The sequence below is a fragment of the Saccopteryx bilineata genome, chromosome 1 (genome assembly GCF_036850765.1).
Source record: "Saccopteryx bilineata isolate mSacBil1 chromosome 1, mSacBil1_pri_phased_curated, whole genome shotgun sequence".
Classification (NCBI taxonomy): domain Eukaryota; kingdom Metazoa; phylum Chordata; class Mammalia; order Chiroptera; family Emballonuridae; genus Saccopteryx; species Saccopteryx bilineata.
This window is the reverse complement of record NC_089490.1, coordinates 187,414,932-187,428,238: the sequence shown is the minus strand read 5'-3', so window position 1 is coordinate 187,428,238 and position 13,307 is coordinate 187,414,932. Positions and strand designations below refer to the sequence as shown.

General features: G+C 42.9%; 1 protein-coding gene across 7 annotated transcripts in view; it reads left to right on the top strand.

The window, feature by feature from the left end:
- Positions 1-13,307, top strand: part of SMAD1 (SMAD family member 1) — a 186,014-nt gene that overhangs the window by 122,164 nt on the left and 50,543 nt on the right. For 2 of the 7 annotated variants that reach the window (XM_066232596.1, XM_066232588.1), the window contains exons 2-3: positions 6,757-6,909; positions 7,584-7,672. The exons of the other annotated variants lie outside the window; for them this stretch is intronic. The gene's annotated coding sequence lies outside the window, so the exon portion shown is untranslated. The remainder of the gene's footprint in view (positions 1-6,756; positions 6,910-7,583; positions 7,673-13,307) is intronic. 7 annotated transcript variants of the gene reach the window in all.

Below are 13,307 nucleotides of genomic sequence, written 5' to 3'. Positions count from 1 at the left end.
TATAACCTTAAAGGAGGGTGAGGATGAAGAAGAGAAATAAAATGTAACACTCATGGGTAGTGTAGTTCAAGAAAAGGGAAGCATAAGATGGGCAGAGAATAGAAGGACTGAGGTGGAGGAAATAGAAATAATAATAATAAAGGCAATAAGATAGAAGAAACAACAACAACAAAAAATTAGTGGAACAAGTTGTAAAGTCTGTGGATTTTTCTTGATTTTGAGAGGTTAACTTCTTCCTTTTTCTTTTCTCTCCCTCTTCCTGGTCGGTGACTCTATACCCCAGGCTCTGCCCCTGTGTCACACTTAGGTAGGGATTTGCAGTTGATGGGATTCTATGGCAATGTCATATAATTGGCTTTAGTCTTGCTGGTAGTCAAGGCTTGTTGGCGTTTGCAGGGTCCAACGATGAGAGAGTTTGCTTTCCTGGAGTCTCTCTCCTAGTCCCCCCTTCCTGAATTAGCAGCCTGGTGATCCAGCTATAAGGCTGCAACTGCTTCTGACTGGGGAATAAGAGGCTCAAAGAGCTGGGAAATCCCCACTCTATCCCCACTCAGCGCAAGGCTTTGGGAAAGGCTCTGGCAGTCAGAGCCTCCAGTGTAATCAGGCAGGGGTGGGAGTCAATTGTTTTCAAGGTGACTGTTTAGCGCCTAGCATTCAGTTGGACCACTCAACCCAGGCTTTCCACACTTTGTAGCCTGTTTTGGCTGGAAAGAAGAGGCACTAGTCTCTGCTTGCGACTAGTGTAGTATAGATCTTATTATCTGCCAAGTCCCTCTTGTTCGCGTTTATCCCTGAATATGGAGGCTCTATCAATCAGAAGTTGCCCCCGCCCCTTTAGCGAGAGGCACTAAAAAATATCATGCCTCTTGTCTTGGATCGCTGAACTGAGAGAGATCTTATCAACTAGAACCCGTGGGTGCGCAGATTTCATGGGTTAAGCTAATTTCAGTGATTGAGCCGCAGCTGTGCTCCCGAAGGTATTTCAGGCTGCCTGAGTGCCCCTCCCCCAACGCTTGATTGTTAGCTTGAATGGCTGGGTGAGGTGCCCCGCCCACAGAGAGAATCTCCCAAGTAGGGAAGACTGCCTTGGCGTCTCTCCCGCTTGCCCTGCTGCTGGCAGCTGGGGTGCACCAGGCGCAGGATAATGGGGCACCCTGGGTGCGCGGGCCAGTAGGGCGCTCTGGGCGCGTGGATTGCTCAGGGCACGCGCGCAAATGGGGTGCTCCGGGCACCGATGGCTGGGGTCTCTCACTCACAGTGCGCGGCCGCTGGGAACGTTAGCGGTGCTCGCTCTGCAACCGGACGGGGCGCGCGGCGAGTGTGGGCGGCACTCACTCTGCAACCGGACTGGGCGCGCGCCGGCGGCTGCTCGCCCTGCAACCGGACTGGGAGCGCGCCGCTCCCGAGTGTGGGCCGACCCACCGCAGGCGCACTCCCTCCTGGGCTCCCGAGTGTGGGCCGACCCACCGCAGGCGCACTCCCTCCTGGGCTCCCGAGTGTGGGCGGTACTCGCTCTGCAACCGGACCGGGCGCGCCAGCGGCTGCTCACCGCTCCGAGCGTGGGCTGACTCACCACCAGCGCACTCCCTCCACGGCTTGAATTAATGTCCCTGCGGTAGCTTCCTCTACACCCTCATTTCTCAGATTCAAATGATAACAGTCCTTTCGCTTTCAGTTTGTGTGGAACTCCGGAATGCTCCGAGGATAAATTTTTCTGTTTCTAGTTGATAAATTTGTTGTGATTTTGGGGAGATCTGTCAGACGCGCTTCTCACGGCGCCATTTTCGTGACGTCCCAATGCTTATTCTTAATAACATTCATTAGTGTTAATTTTTTTTTTCATTAGAGTAGTATATGCTCAGTGCAGAAAGATTCTGGCGTGGATTTTTGTCACAGTGTCAGAAGGAAAGGGGGGATTGATTTGTACTATTTCAAGAGGTGAGGAGGTATTAACAGCCGGTTGTAGTGTCCTTCTAAACGTGGCTCCCAAGGCTGAGACCATAAGGGAAAAACGTATAGATTTGACAGCATTTATGTGACCACAACTGACCAAGTACATACTCACAAACCCAATGTTTCAGGTAATAAATTTGCAGCAGGTTACTGGTCTTTGTAAGAAACAGGTGAAAATAATAGGATTTAAGTCCTATAGAAAAATTGGAAAAGGACCGAACAAGCAATTCACAAACAAAATGCAGACTGCTAATGAACATACAAGGTTCTGCTGTGTGCTGGATCGGACAGTAGAGTGGGCACAAAGTCTTCTCTTCTGCATTCTGGTATTACTCTTTGTGGGCCAGGGAGCGCTAGTCTGGGAAAACTGAGCTTTTCTTTTTTTTTTTTTTTTTTTTTTTTTTTTTTTTGTGGTTTTTTTTATTTTTATTTTTATTTTTTTATAATTTTATTTTTTTTAATGGGGTGACATCAATAAATCAGGATACATATATTCAAAGATAACAAGTCCAGGTTATCTTGTCATTCAATTGTGTTGCATACCCACCACCCAAAGTCAGATTGTCCTCTGTCACCTTCTATCTTGTTTTCTTTGTGCCCCTCCCCACCCCCTATCCCTCTCCCATTCCCCCCTCCCCCCCGTAACCACCACACTCTTATCAATGTCTCTTAGTTTCACTATTATGTCCCACCTACGTATGGAATAATACAGTTCCTGTTTTTTTCTGATTTACTTATTTCGCTTCGTATCATGTTATCAAGATCCCACCATTTTGCTGTAAATGTTCCGATGTCATCATTTCTTATGGCTGAGTAGTATTCCATAGTGTATATGTGCCACATCTTCTTTATCCAGTCATCTATTGATGGGCTTTTTGGTTGTTTCCATGTCCTGGCCACTGTGAACAATGCTGCAATAAACATGGGGCTGCATGTGTCTTTACGTATCAATGTTTCTGAGTTTTTGGGATATATACCCAGTAGAGGGATTGCTGGGTCATAAGGTAGTTCTATTTTCAGTTTTTTGAGGAACCACCATACTTTCTTCCATAATGGTTGTACTACTTTACATTCCCACCAACAGTGTTCCTTTTTCTCCACAGCCTCTCCAACATTTGCTATTACCTGACTTGCTAATAACAGCTAATCGAACAGGTGTGAGGTGGTATCTCATTGCCGTTTTGATTTGCATTTCTCTAATAGCTAAAGAAGATGAGCATCTTTTCATATATCTGTTGGCCATTTGTATTTCTTCCTGGGAGACGTGTCTATTCATATCCTCTTCCCATTTTTTTATTGGATTGTTTGTTTGTTTGTTGTTGAGTTTTATGAGTTCTTTGTATATTTTGGATATTAGGCCCTTATCTGAGCTGCTGTTTGAAAATATCATTTCCCATTTAGTTGGCTTTCTGTTTATTTTGTTATCAGTTTCTCTTGCTGAGCAAAAACTTCTTAGTCTGATGTAGTCCCATTCATTAATTTTTGCCTTCATTTCTCTTGCCATTGGAGTCAAATTCATAAAATGCTCTTTAAAACCCAGGTCCATGAGTTGAGTACCTATGTCTTCTTCTATGTACTTAATTGTTTCAGGTCTTATGTTTAGATCTTTGATCCATTTTGAGTTAATTTTTGTACAGGGGGAGAGACTGTAGTCCAGTTTCATTCTTTTGCATGTGGCTTTCCAGTTTTCCCAGCACCATTAATTGAAGAGGCTTTCTTTTCTCCATTGTGTGTTGTTGGCCCCTTTATCAAAAATTATTTGACTATATATATGTGGTTTTATTTCTGGACTTTCTATTCTGTTCCATTGGTCTGAGTGTCTATTTTTCTGCCAATACCATGCTGTTTTGATTGTCGTGGCCCTATAATAGAGTTTGAAGTCAGGTATTGTAATGCCCCCAGCTTCATTCTTTTTCTTTAGGATTGCTTTGGCTATTCGGGGTTTTTTATAGTTCCATATAAATCTGATGATTTTTTGCTCTATTTCTTTAAAAAATCTCGTAGGGATTTTGATGGGAATTGCATTAAATTTGTATATTGCTTTGGGTAATATAGCCATCTTGATTATATTTATTCTTCCTAGCTAAGAACAAGGTATATTCTTCCATCTCATTATATCTTTTTCGATTTCCCTTAACAATGGTTTATAGTTTTCATTATATAAGTCCTTTACATTCTTTGTTATGTTTATTCCTAAATATTTTATTTTTTTTGTTGCAATCGTGAAGGGGATTATTCTTTTGAGTTCCTTCTCAGTTGTTTCATTGTTGGCATATAGAAAGGCTATTGACTTCTGTATGTTAATTTTGTATCCTGCGACCTTACTGTATTGGCTTATTGTTTCTAGTAGTCTTTTTGTGGATTCTTTGGGTTTTTCGATGTATAGGATCATATCATCTGCAAAAAGTGATACCTTTACTTCTTCTTTTCCGATATGGATGCCTTTTATTTCTTTGTCTTGTCTGATTGCTAGGAAACCAAAATTTTTCTGCCCTCTAGGAGAAGCTGGAGGCCAAGAAGGTACACTTCAGGGGCTATCAGTTATATGCACTTAGTCAGCTGGCACAAACGGTGAACCTGGAAGACGCTGGCATGTGGATATATGGGCCCCATTCTCTCCTGTCTGAGTTGCAATATTGGCGTTTCTTTATAGTGACATTTCCCTTACTCAGATGAGACAGGGTGACGGCGTTTGAATATGGATTTGACGATTGAGATGGGCTACTGTATTTCTCCATGTATAAGACATGGAGAAATCTTTTTTGAAAAATTTGGGGTCTAAAAGTTGGGTGCATCTTATACAGTGGTTGTGGCATTTCAAATGCCATAGATAGAACTGAGGACGAGGAAATGTATGAAGACAGTGATTTGCCATCAGACACAGATGAGGACAGGCTAATGGATGGGAGTTTTGACAGTGATGAAGAGTTGTATGAATTTTATGAGTAATAAAACTTGAGTTCAATAATTATGTAATTCTTTTTCCCCCCAAATTTTGAGCCCCCAAATTAAGGTGCATCTTATACATGAGGAAATACGGTAGTTTATAAGGTACTAAAATAAAGTGAGAGAAGTTCTCCCATGCAGTAAAACCTCGTATAACGTGGAAAAAATTTAAGGGGGATAGGCATCAGCATTTAACTTGCTAGATTTTTCTCTTAAGAATAATGGTTCAGGTTGTGAGTGTAAAAAAGGCTTTACACCTGCTGCCATTAAACCATCTGCTGGTTGTGGGGGGGGGGGGCGCTTAGCTGAGTTAAGTACACTCAGTCTTTGCAGCATTGAGTGTGTTCTTATCCAGCCACCAGACAGAGTGAAATGTGTCCACTTCTTCTGCCTCACCGTCTTATTTCTTTTAAATGATCTGCAAATATTTTAAAGTTGATGGGGGGAAAGGGCTCTTAAATCTCACCCACAGGCTCTGCGCTTGGCCTGTTAACCATCCTCCTTTCTGAATGATTGCCTGGAGTAGGGACCCTGAACTGGGGTGCATTGGTCAGACCTCCCTCAAACTCTTTAAGCTTTGATTAGGAGAGAGAGTATGAACGTTGGGAAAAATGGGCCTTAATTTTATCAAAGACAGTAGCTTTTCATGAAAGGGAAGAATATCGATGCAGTGACATTTAGCCATATTCAAGCTTAGGGCATCTATAGCTTGCTGTCTCATCTAGTACAGCTTCCTGTTTTGCTTGTTGTCCATTGCTGGCTTTGCAGTCTGGCATAATTAATAACAGCCTCTTTATTTTCCCCATGCTCATGTTTGTGTGCTCAGGACTTCAGTTTAGTTTGTTCAAGCTTGAGCAAATATTTGATTGGTTAAATGTTTTTCTGTTAACCGTGAACACAATTAGCTTACCGTTTAAATGATTGGCACACAAGCTGTATTTACAGCATGTATTTGCATTTGGACACCAAAGAGTTTTGTCTTGTCAAATTGCATAGGCTGAGATGCTGCTTTGTAGTGCCTGAAAGCCTGCTTTTATAAAGGTGCATCATCCCTGTGGAGTTCTGCTATTTGTTAAACTGATATTAATCAGTTCAGCAAGTTAAGTGACTTCCTACTGAGTGTCCAGCACTGGGCTCTGATTATGTCAGTTTCTGCCCTGTAGAAGCATTCTTACTGATAAGGGGAGAGTGCGAGTGCTATGATGTGAAAAGTTAAATGACACGCCACTGTTATTAATGTTAAATCATCTCAGCTAGAAGGTATTAATCTTATAATTGGGATAGTCTTTCAAACTTGAGGGGTTGGGCAAGAAATCTGAAGCAGTGGGTAGAGCTCTTGCTTCCTGCCCATTTCTACCTCCGTTGGCTCTTTTCAGCAAGTTTTTGAGTGTCTGTAGTTATGATTCTGTTCATAGTGTATCTTTCTCACGCGGCTTGATAAAGTTGGGATAAGGGACCATCGACGTAGGACTTTCACTGAGGATCTTAGAAGTTTGAGGAACACTACAAACCTGTTTGTCTAATCTAGTGCCAGTTTTAATAGCTTTTACTAGTTATCTCATTAATTCTGGACTGAGTTCGTTGAAGGTATATGGTCAGTATCTTTATGGTCTGTGTTAGCACTGTACTTCTCACCTTCGCTGCACACAGAATTGCTTGCATAACCGCTGCAGAAATGCCGGGGTCTGCCCCTGGGATGTGGTGGGAGTTGTCAGAAAGTACAACTTTCTGGGGAAGTCGGATATGTAACTTTCTGGGGAAGTCTAATACATAACAGTGTTAAGAACTGTTGGCCTGACACGCAGTAGGTACTTACTGAGTGAACTTTTTTTTTCATTTTGATGTCCTACTTGGCAGGGACTACGACCTGTGATGTGTTGTGAGTTCGTTGTGGGTCTGCACTGTGCCTTTATACCCAGCAGCAGTTGGTGTTCTGAACAGTGACATCTGAGGGGGAGCTGTTTCACCCCCCCCCCTTTTTTTTCTTTTCTCGAAGGAGAAAAAGAGATGGTAAGAACAGGTTTGTATGTTTGGCACAGTTTCCTTTTTCCTTTTTGTAGAAATCAGTCCCTTGTGTGCCGGAGTCTAGAAGTAGAGTTCAGTGATGCTCTCGAGGCACTCGGCTTGTGCGGGAACAGAAAAGTGCAGAGCAGAGCGGCAGTCCGCCAGGCTGTGCGGCGCTAGCGGCTGTCAGAGCTGGTTGGGGTTGTCCCAGGTGGGGGCGGCGGGTGTCTCTGCAGTGTTTGTGGTTGGAGGCCGGGCGGTGCTGAGCAGAGAAACCCTGGTACAGAGAAGGACAAGGGGACCTGGAGGCAGGTTGTATCCTGAAGCGGCAATGTCACCGACCTGTTCCTGCCCCACCAGTGTACCCAGATCCTCCGGAGCTGAGAGGACTGGGGGTTTCTTCCTGCCATTTTCCTATAAATCGCATGGAGACTGCCAGCTTTGTAGGAGCCTTAAGATGAGTGTTTAAATATTTTACCTGTAATAAAAGACGATACTTGGAAGAGTTTAACTTTTCTGTCTCTACATTTGCTTCAATGGAAAAGTATTACCTTAAGAGAAAATAAAAGCCTGTCCTTCCTATTTTGTTTTATGTTTTAAGTAAAGGACCCTAAGAATAATCAGTGGGGATGTAAGGAAAATGAATTTCTTAAAAGGAGTTTAATTGTATTGTTCCACAGACTTCATAAGAAAAGAATATGAAGGGCTGAACACATACAGAGGCTGTTGATGTGAAGTAGTGAAGTCAGTTTCCCTGTGTCTTGTGGAGGTAAAGCTGAACACTTCTTACCTCTATTCTAGGCTCTTGAGGTTCAAATGAACTTAATTTTGTCATTGCCACCCTGATAGAACTCTTGGTTTCTCTAGGTTCTAGGAACTTGGGAGTATATCAAGAGGGAAAACAACAACAAAAAATAAATTGGGAAGGGAAGGAATTGGATGGATTAAAATAAAACCACCAGGCCCTGGCTGGTTAGCTCAGTAGTAGAACGTCGGCCCAGCATGTGGATGTTCAGGGTTCGATTCCCCATCAGGGCACACAGGAGAGGTGCCCATCTTCTTCTCCACCTCTTCCCCTCTCACTTCTCTACCCCCTCTTGCTTTTCTCTCTCTCCCTCCCTCTCCCCCTCCTGCAGCCAAGGCTCGATTGGAGTGAGTTAACCCTGGGCACTGAGGATGGCTCCATGGCTTCCAGCTCAGGTGCTAAGAAGAGCTCAGTTGCTGAGCAATGGAGCAGCACCCCAGATAGGCAGATCATCGCCCCCTAGTGGGCTGGTCGACTGGATCCCGGTGGGGGTGCATGTGGGAGTCTGTCTCTGCCTCCCTTCCTCTCACTGAATTAAAAAAATATATAAATAGAAATAAAACTATAAGCAAGTCTTTGCTTGTCACTGCCTCTGCTTTATGCATGAAACAAAGGAGGAGGTGACTTGGGGAAGTAGGGTGGTCGAGGAGTGACCTTGGCAAGTTCTGCGCCTCAGTTTCATCATCTCTGAAACAGTCTGTACCATAAGGATACTCATAAAGATTATGAGAGTTAATAGGTATAAAGTGCTCAGGACAGCCTGCTGCTCGGTGGTGGTGGTGGTGATACAAGAATGATATGATTCTTCCTGAATTCTTGAGCTGTGCTGAAAATTGAGGGAGGCCAAGGGTGCCCTCCTATGTGAGGTATCCCATAGAACCACCTGCAGAACAACTCTCTCCCTTTGGTGTTGGTGATGGTGGTGCTGAGAGTTTATAGAGCCCTTAAACTGGGATGTTTCAGATCTTTTGTAGAGGACTTTTTTGCCTCTAGTATGAATTTTGAGGGGAAGATAGAGTGATTTATATGATAAAATATGTTTGTAAGTTTTTATAATATAGTAAAATCATTGTAGTTAACTGGCATCCACTTACAGATTTCCCACAGAACTATTTGAATCTTGAATAGGTGTTTTCTTTAGTATTTACTGTGTTCTCAGGGTAGCGAATAGTTTTATTACTGTAAGCAAAACGTGATCAGGAATTGAAGGCTTTATCGGATAAAGCAGAATATGTCCCACAAGCAATGGCTAATTTTTATTAGGGCTGCTTTGGATTACCTATTCCACTTGATTATTCATACCCATTGATGCCACTGGTTGCCGGTTGGACTCATTTGAATTTCCATTGGACCAGAGGAGCCACAAAACCCAGGACAAATGGCCCAGGTTGTTGGGCACTCTCCCTGCATGTATGTTTCTCCTTAAATAGCATGGCTCTTATCACAGTCACCCTTATAATGTGGTTCCCCCACACTTTTATAACTGTGAGCTTGGTGGTGGTGGAAACCACATCATGCTCATTTTCTTTCCATTGCACTTGATGCTTGTGATGAGCACTTGAAGAATTGTTGAATAGCGAATCAGGGAGACTAACGCTGTTGTAGTAGCTGAATGTGTAAAGGAGGACTTGGGTTCTGAAGCCTTCTACGAGCCCTCTGTTTGGGCTTTCCATTCTGATTGGTAAGTAAATTACTGTGGAGAGGTTAGTGGACTGGGCTGGACTGAACCAGCAGACTTGAGGCTGCAAAGATCTGGACTTATGGGGCAGGTCTCACCTGATTCTGTGGTCTGTAGGCAATGCTCGCTTGTAGCCACAAGTGTTCTTTTCCTAGCCCTGGGAAACACGTTGCCTCGTGGCCTCAGTGGCTTTTCCCTCTTAGCTGGAGGGAGCTCTTACAGTTCTGGCAGTGGGCTGCTGTTCCTTGTTCAGTATCTCCTCGGCGGGGGCCACGTGAGCATGTGGGAGTCCAGTCCGGTTTGAGACAGGTTGCAAACAGGATGTCACTGGCCGTCATGTGGAGGAGAGTGAAATCTGGCTGGTCTCAGTGTTTGTTTCGGTGATTATGTAAACTTTTATTTTTCAGAAGTTGTTTTAGTCTTGTAGAGAACAGATTTGTGTATGGGGAAAGGGACTGGACCAAACTGCTCTTGAGACACTTGAGGGATACAGAACAATTTTGGGGATAAGGTGCATGCTCTGAAAAATTTCTGAAGGATATTTGAACTGATAATGGGAAGGGGACTAGAGGACTAGAACAGGAGGAAACATTTTTTGTTATGTTACGGCATTTGGTAAAATGGAATTTTATTATCCTGTGCCTGAATTGCTTAATAAAAAAGTACATACATTCCCACTGATACCGTATTCACCCAGAATTAGGTCATATATTCCAACCCTGTATACAGAAATAAATTTCTGTGGAAAATCTCAGTTCAGTGGTGTTCTGTTCTGTACTGAAACACTTTCACTCTTTTCTTTGTAAAAAGATAAATCTCGCTAGCTCTTGTCATAATACTGCCTCTGGAGCCGTGTAGACTAAATCTCTTACCTACGTTCAGTTCTTATTTATAAATATTTTTATTTTGGGGGTTTTGAAATTGAAAACGGTGATTGATTATTAAAAAAAAAACAGTCTGCTCTCTTACACTGCCCTCCTCCTAGCTCACTCCTGAAGGTGAGCACTTGTTTTGTTTATTCACTTCCAGGTCTTTATGGGTGCACATATGGTGCATGGAGATGTGTTAAGAAATGGGCATCTGAAACCTGGATCATTTTGTTAACCAGAGTCACTCCAATAAATTCAGTTTTTAAAAAAGATGCACATATATAAAAAGATACACATGTACAGGTTTTGTTTCTGTTTGTGGTGTTTTTGTTTTTGTTGCTGTTTTGTTTTTAAGTGAGAGTAGGGGAGATAGTGAAGTGAGACAGACATGTGCTCCTACCGGGATCCACCCAGCAATCCCATCTGGGGCTGATGCTTGAGTACTGAGCTATCCTCTGTGCCGGGCTGATGCTTGGACCAGTTTGAGCCACTGGCTGCGGGAGGGGAAGAAGGAGAGAAGGGTGGGGGCAGAGAGAAGCAGAAGGTTGCTTCTCCTGTGTGCCCTAACTGGGAATCGAACCCAGGACGTCCATATGCTGGGCCAATGCACTATCCACTGAGCAAACCAGCCAGGGCCTGTTTGTGTTTTTAAAAGGAGATTGCACTATAGATGTTGTTCTGTAATTTTTAAAAAAAACTGAATAATTATGGTATGAATTTCTTTCCATGTTAGACATGAAAGTCTGTTTTTATGTTGTTGTTTTTTTAACCGTTACATCATTGTCGGATGTACCATAATTTATTTAATCATTCCATTATTGTTAGACATCTGGGTTATCTGGAACATGAGTAATCTTGAGCATATATGAAGCTGATCTGAGAATGCCTCTTCCCTTGTGGCTCTTTAGGTCCTGGTCATTTTCTCTTCAACTCCTAGCACGGGGCCAGAGGTGGGATCCCCTTCATGGCCACCCCAACACCCCCCCACCCCACCCCCGCCGCCAGCCATCATAAGCACGTCAACTTACACCACTCGCTTCCCCTTCACTGCTGCCCCCTCCCTATCATTCCCCCTCATTCCTGCAAGATTTAAGCTTCTAGTCCTTATTCCTGCCTTGCTGCTCCAGTGCTTGTTCTTGATTTACTTCTCTCATGACCTTTGATCCTGGGTATTGGAGGTTCAAATGCTCAGTGTCCTAGTCCCATAATATGGGACTTTGCACTTCTAAAAATTAACCAGATTTCTCCAAGTTACGGTTAGTGTCTTTATTACTCAGGAAAGTATATTTGTCCATGGTTATACCTTCAGAATATATCTAGAATTTGACCCCTTCTGCTGTGCTAATTCAAACCTTTATCAACTAAACCATGACAATGACCATATCTTTCTAACTGGTCTCCTTACTGCTTTCTACTTCCCTCCTTTCCGTCCGTCTGTTCTCAACTCGCAAGCCGTAGTAGTCCTGTTGGACTGTCGATCAGGTCATGGCTTACCTCTCTACTCAAATCTCCCAGTGGTCCCGGTCCCCGTCTCCGTCTACCATGAAAAAGAACAAGTCCCTCCAGCTGCCTGAGTCTGCTCCCCTCACCTCTGACTTCATCTCCTCCCTCCGTTCCTGCTCCACTGGACTCTCTGGTTGAACATTTCAGCCACCATTTAAGTATCACATTCTCAGCGAGGCCTTCCATAAGCACTAGAATGCATGTCTCATGAAGGCATGGACTTTCTAAAATTTCTGTTGTCTCCTTTGTTCAATGCTGTGTCCCCTGTGCTTAGAAGAGGATCCAGCACAATATAGGCGTTTGTCAAATGAATCATTAAAAAAAAAAAGTTAGAATTTCACTGAATGGATAAAAACTAGGACAGAAGCCTTTTGTATACACAAAATATTAAAATTTTCTTATTTGTGAAACTGCTCTCAATAAAATGTTATCTTTTTTAGCATGTTATAGTTCTCAGATCAGTTTCACATGTTTATGCTTAATCTTCATCACAACCCAGCAGACTCAAAATTTTGTGGAAAGGCAGATTGAGGCCCAGAGAAATGTTCCGTTCCTAGTGCAGCTACTACGTGGAAAGCTGCCATTCAAACCTGCGTCTCTTTCCAAGAGAAGGGCTCTTGTTTTCTCATTTAGAATCATCTTAAAAGGACAGAAAAATTGCACGGATTTTATGTGGGAAGCCTGGAGTCTGCCCCCCGATTTCTTACTCCAGATTTAGTCTGCCTTTTGTTTCCATTTTAAAGGACATAAAATAAATGGTTAACTTGAACATTCCTGACAATGACAGATCAACAAGTTTTATTTCTCTCACCTGTGGAGGAAGTGGCCTCCACCCAGTTTTACTGAATTAGGAGGGAAGTGATTTTTTCAAGTGATAAAAAGAAATAAAATTCCATGCTCTTCCCAGAGGAGGAGCTCAACAATTGGGAGAGTGGTGTGAGACCATATGTCAGTTTGTGAAAGGATATAACTTGTAAAGATGTTTCCTTTGATGCCTGTGATGAATATGGATGTGCTTCCCTTCTAGAGGGTCCAGATTAAATTATTCAATTCAGCGCTGAGCTGAAGGATCTAAATATAGGAAGAGGGTTCAGGCTGTCCTGCCTGTGCATGTCAGTTCACCCCTACAGATGTGTGTGTTTTGTTGTCCTAAACAGCACCTGCGAGATCCGTGGAGCAAGAGGAAAATGTTCCAAAAAATGAAATAGAGCAGGATTTTTTTTTTTTTTTTTTTTTTTTTTAGTAAAAGGGATCTTTTTTTGTGTTTTTTTTCCCCCTTCCTCTAGCCTAGCTGATCCCATTTTCATCTGCCAAATAGACTTTTGGATTTTTTTTTTAACCTGAAAACAGACTTTTTAGTTATCTGTTCTGGTTTAAAATGTTGATCTCTCACTTGCTAGAATATGATCTTGGGAAAGTTATTTAAACTCTGATCCTTGAGTGTATTAGTAAAATTGAGGCAATGATTCATACCTTGAAGAAATGTGAGGAGTCAGTAAGAGGTTTATAAAAAACAACCCACATAATGCTTGCGTAGGTAATAGCTCAG